The sequence below is a fragment of the Athalia rosae genome, chromosome 6 (genome assembly GCF_917208135.1).
Source record: "Athalia rosae chromosome 6, iyAthRosa1.1, whole genome shotgun sequence".
Lineage (NCBI taxonomy): Eukaryota > Metazoa > Arthropoda > Insecta > Hymenoptera > Athaliidae > Athalia > Athalia rosae.
The window spans coordinates 7,451,988-7,456,987 of NC_064031.1; the positions used below are offsets into that span (position 1 = coordinate 7,451,988).

At 48.2% G+C, this 5,000-nt stretch overlaps 1 non-coding gene across 1 annotated transcript; it reads right to left on the minus strand.

The window, feature by feature from the left end:
• Positions 1–1,050: 1,050 nt before the first annotated feature.
• Positions 1,051–2,964, minus strand: LOC125501525. Its single transcript, XR_007279115.1, has one exon. It is a non-coding gene; the product is annotated as a small subunit ribosomal RNA (ribosomal RNA).
• Between the last annotated feature and the right edge of the window lie 2,036 nt (positions 2,965–5,000).

Consider the following 5,000-nt stretch of genomic DNA (forward strand, 5'->3'; position numbering starts at 1 on the left):
ATTGTTCGGTTGTTACGCCGGCTCGTCGTGACGCGAAGAATCTTGCGATCATTCGTGCACCTCGCTTCAAGCGTTTCTTTGTACGATCAGTTCGAATGTGATTCCAATATCAAGCGCGTGACGCGCGGAACCCCTCCGAAAGGCTCGAGCGCGGCTTGTACTCTACAACACTTTACGTGCGAGGAGGAAGCCGCGTATAATTCGATCGAGCCATATTTTTTGTGTCTGGGGGGAACCACGGCACGTGGATTTTGGTAATGTTACGCAAAAGGAATAAGATCTCAATTGCATTTCACGGGGCGAAAGTTCGTCGCCAACCTTCCGCCGCGGAGAACGCGACGTCACCCCGGTGGAGCTAAACTCCAGCCGGAGCAGGTTACCCCGTGAAAGTATGGTAACTTTTCTTCATGTGTATCTTTGAAAAGAAACAATTTGAAAAAAAAGCATAAAAAAAACCGTTCGATCAATCGCGCGCCACGCCTCGTACAAAGCGGGGGGATCGACCGAACGGTTGATTCAAACGCACACCAAGCGTCCCGTTCAACAGAAGCGGGCACTTGGTCGCCTCAGCAACGCGCACAATGTCGCTACCTCACACAAATCTGATCGACGAATGGCATCACGATCCGCATCGCTATCGTCCAGAATGGAAAGAGAGTTTTCGTTCTTGCGCCCCCGTAGGTTGGCGTAGTAGCAATGTCCTTTTATTTTTCTAGTGTTTTTTTTACCCATAGCCATTTATGCCTTAGTTTGTTTTTGGCTGCTGCACACGATATATTTTACCGTGATACACTAGTTGTAATGTCCTTTTTATATTATTTTCTCTCTCTTCCAACGGACATAGCAAGATCGTTCGTCGTCGACGTGTGTGAGTGCGACACGAGCCGTTTCGGCCGTTACGTAGTTCGATATTCGTGACACGCGTACAATGTACGCCACCTCTTGTGCCATGTGTGTCTTTTGACTGGATTATAATTGCGTGAGATTCACGGTGGAATCTACCAAAATAATCATCGATTCGCTGCTTTTTTTTTCGCAGTAACGAAACGTTAATGATCCTTCCGCAGGTTCACCTACGGAAACCTTGTTACGACTTTTACTTCCTCTAAATGATCAAGTTTGGTCATCTTCCCGGCAACATCGGCAATGCCGAGGCATTGCCGCGTACCAGTCCGAAGACCTCACTAAATCATTCAATCGGTAGTAGCGACGGGCGGTGTGTACAAAGGGCAGGGACGTAATCAACGCGAGCTTATGACTCGCGCTTACTGGGAATTCCTCGTTCATGGGGAATAATTGCAAGCCCCAATCCCTAGCACGAAGGAGGTTCAGCGGGTTACCCGGGCCTTTCGGCCAGGGAAGACACGCTGATTCCTTCAGTGTAGCGCGCGTGCGGCCCAGAACATCTAAGGGCATCACAGACCTGTTATTGCTCAATCTCGTGCGGCTAGAAGCCGCCTGTCCCTCTAAGAAGATTTATTTGTACGCCGGTAGTAAAAACCTCCCGACCGAAGCCGGGGGCCTTCGAGATACCGGAAAGTACGCCTATTTAGCAGGCTAGAGTCTCGTTCGTTATCGGAATTAACCAGACAAATCGCTCCACCAACTAAGAACGGCCATGCACCACCACCCACCGAATCAAGAAAGAGCTCTCAATCTGTCAATCCTTCCGGTGTCCGGGCCTGGTGAGGTTTCCCGTGTTGAGTCAAATTAAGCCGCAGGCTCCACTCCTGGTGGTGCCCTTCCGTCAATTCCTTTAAGTTTCAGCTTTGCAACCATACTTCCCCCGGAACCCAAAAGCTTTGGTTTCCCGGAAGCTGCCCGCCGAGTCATCGGAGGAACTTCGGCGGATCGCTAGCTGGCATCGTTTATGGTTAGAACTAGGGCGGTATCTGATCGCCTTCGAACCTCTAACTTTCGTTCTTGATTAAAGAAAACATTTTTGGCAAATGCTTTCGCTTCTGTCCGTCTTGCGACGATCCAAGAATTTCACCTCTAACGTCGCAATACGAATGCCCCCATCTGTTCCTATTAATCATTACCTCGGGGTTCCGAAAACCAACAAAATAGAACCGAGGTCCTATTCCATTATTCCATGCACACAGTATTCAGGCGAAAATAGCCTGCTTTAAGCACTCTAATTTGTTCAAAGTAAACGTACCGGCCCACCTCGACACTCAATGAAGAGCACCGCGATGGGATATTAGTTGGGCCGCCCCGAAAGGCTAAGCCCACCGGTAGGACGTCCCACAATCATGCCAGTTAAACACCGCGAGCGGTGAACCGACAGCGTGGGACACAGATTCAACTACGAGCTTTTTAACCGCAACAACTTTAATATACGCTATTGGAGCTGGAATTACCGCGGCTGCTGGCACCAGACTTGCCCTCCAATTGATCCTCGTTAAAGGATTTAAAGTGTACTCATTCCGATTACGGGGCCTCGGATGAGTCCCGTATCGTTATTTTTCGTCACTACCTCCCCGTGCCGGGAGTGGGTAATTTGCGCGCCTGCTGCCTTCCTTGGATGTGGTAGCCGTTTCTCAGGCTCCCTCTCCGGAATCGAACCCTGATTCCCCGTTACCCGTTACAACCATGGTAGGCGCAGAACCTACCATCGACAGTTGATAAGGCAGACATTTGAAAGATGCGTCGCCGGTACCAAGACCGTGCGATCAGCCCAAAGTTATTCAGAGTCACCAAAGTAAACGGCGGACGGGACGAACCCGCCACCGATTGGTTTTGATCTAATAAAAGCATTCCTCCCATCTCTGGTCGGAACTCTGTTTGCATGTATTAGCTCTAGAATTACCACAGTTATCCAAGTAAATGTGGGTACGATCTAAGAAACCATAACTGATTTAATGAGCCATTCGCGGTTTCACCTTAATATGGCTTGCACTGAGACATGCATGGCTTAATCTTTGAGACAAGCATATGACTACTGGCAGGATCAACCAGGGAGCTTTGTGTTATTGGTAGCTCTTTTCGTGTGTTGCCCCATGCCGCCGAGTCTTTGCCCGGTCGGCCACACGTTTTAATATAATATGTATATCTGGTACCGCACAACTTGTGTACGCGTACTAGCGCTCAGAGCGCTCTGTTCGACTTTGTGTTTCCTCGGGTGAAGACAATTTTTGTCGACTCCCCGGTGCAAATCGTTCGAATTATCCTTCTCGTATCCTTCGGCTAGATTGCAAGCGTCGGGAGTACGATTGGAAATCAATGTGTACCGTCTGCGAACAGACTGTGATACGCACGGAATGTGGCGAGTTGATGCCTCTGTTCGACTGCTTCCCTCGACTTGCGAGAGAAGACTTTCTGGTCACCGCATAAAGGGCCATTCGGTCTTAGACACCGACCCGCGGTTATGTAGTGTCGACGATTCAAATTGAATCATATTTTCTAGACGGAGCGAAGAACTCGCCCCTGCGAAACGTGAGCGCTCGGAAAAACTTTGAACTCGTGAGAGTGGTTCTTACCGGAACGAAACGAACGCCTGTGGTGCGAATCTCCGCTCAGACGAAAAATTTTCAAAATTCGAAAAAAAATTTTGTCTGCGTGTTCGTGACACGGTGAGGACGAAACCATAGCCCCGACAACAAACCCGCAAAGGAATGTCGAGATACGGGCCGAAACAAGTCGAAAGTTCCGAAACCCGAGGACTAGGTGCCGACCGACCGGTCGAGACCGCTCGGTGCATGAAGTATCAACGGTGCCGCTCGGACGTCGGAGCCGGCCGGTCATAACACGTGTTCCTTATGGGGCAAAACAGCAACGCGACCTGAAAAATTTGGCAGTACGTTGGAACTTAGTTCCATGCGAGAATCGTTGGGACTTTGAAAATTTTTCGATCCAACGAGTGATGCGCGACTCTTTCGGACTTTGAAAATTTTTCGATCCAACGAGTGAAGCGCGACTCTTTCGGACTTTGAAAATTTTTCGATCCAACGAGTGATGCGCGACTCTTTCGGACTTTGAAAATTTTTCGATCCAACGAGTGATGCGCGACTCTTTCGGACTTTGAAAATTTTTCGATCCAACGAGTGATGCGCGACTCTATCGGACTTTGAAAATTTTTCGATCCAACGAGTGATGCGCGACTCTTTCGGACTTTGAAAATTTTTCGATCCAACGAGTGATGCGCGACTCTTTCGGACTTTGAAAATTTTTCGATCCAACGAGTGATGCGCGACTCTTTCGGACTTTGAAAATTTTTCGATCCAACGAGTGATGCGCGACTCTTTCGGACTTTGAAAATTTTTCGATCCAACGAGTGATGCGCGACTCTTTCGGACTTTGAAAATTTTTCGATCCAACGAGTGATGCGCGACTCTTTCGGACTTTGAAAATTTTTCGATCCAACGAGTGATGCGCGACTCTTTCGGACTTTGAAAATTTTTCGATCCAACGAGTGATGCGCGACTCTTTCGGACTTTGAAAATTTTTCGATCCAACGAGTGATGCGCGACTCTTTCGGACTTTGAAAATTTTTCGATCCAACGAGTGATGCGCGACTCTTTCGGACTTTGAAAATTTTTCGATCCAACGAGTGATGCGCGACTCTTTCGGACTTTGAAAATTTTTCGATCCAACGAGTGATGCGCGACTCTTTCGGACTTTGAAAATTTTTCGATCCAACGAGTGATGCGCGACTCTTTCGGACTTTGAAAATTTTTCGATCCAACGAGTGATGCGCGACTCTTTCGGACTTTGAAAATTTTTCGATCCAACGAGTGATGCGCGACTCTTTCGGACTTTGAAAATTTTTCGATCCAACGAGTGATGCGCGACTCTTTCGGACTTTGAAAATTTTTCGATCCAACGAGTGATGCGCGACTCTTTCGGACTTTGAAAATTTTTCGATCCAACGAGTGATGCGCGACTCTTTCGGACTTTGAAAATTTTTCGATCCAACGAGTGATGCGCGACTCTTTCGGACTTTGAAAATTTTTCGATCCAACGAGTGATGCGCGACTCTTTCGGACTTTGAAAATTTT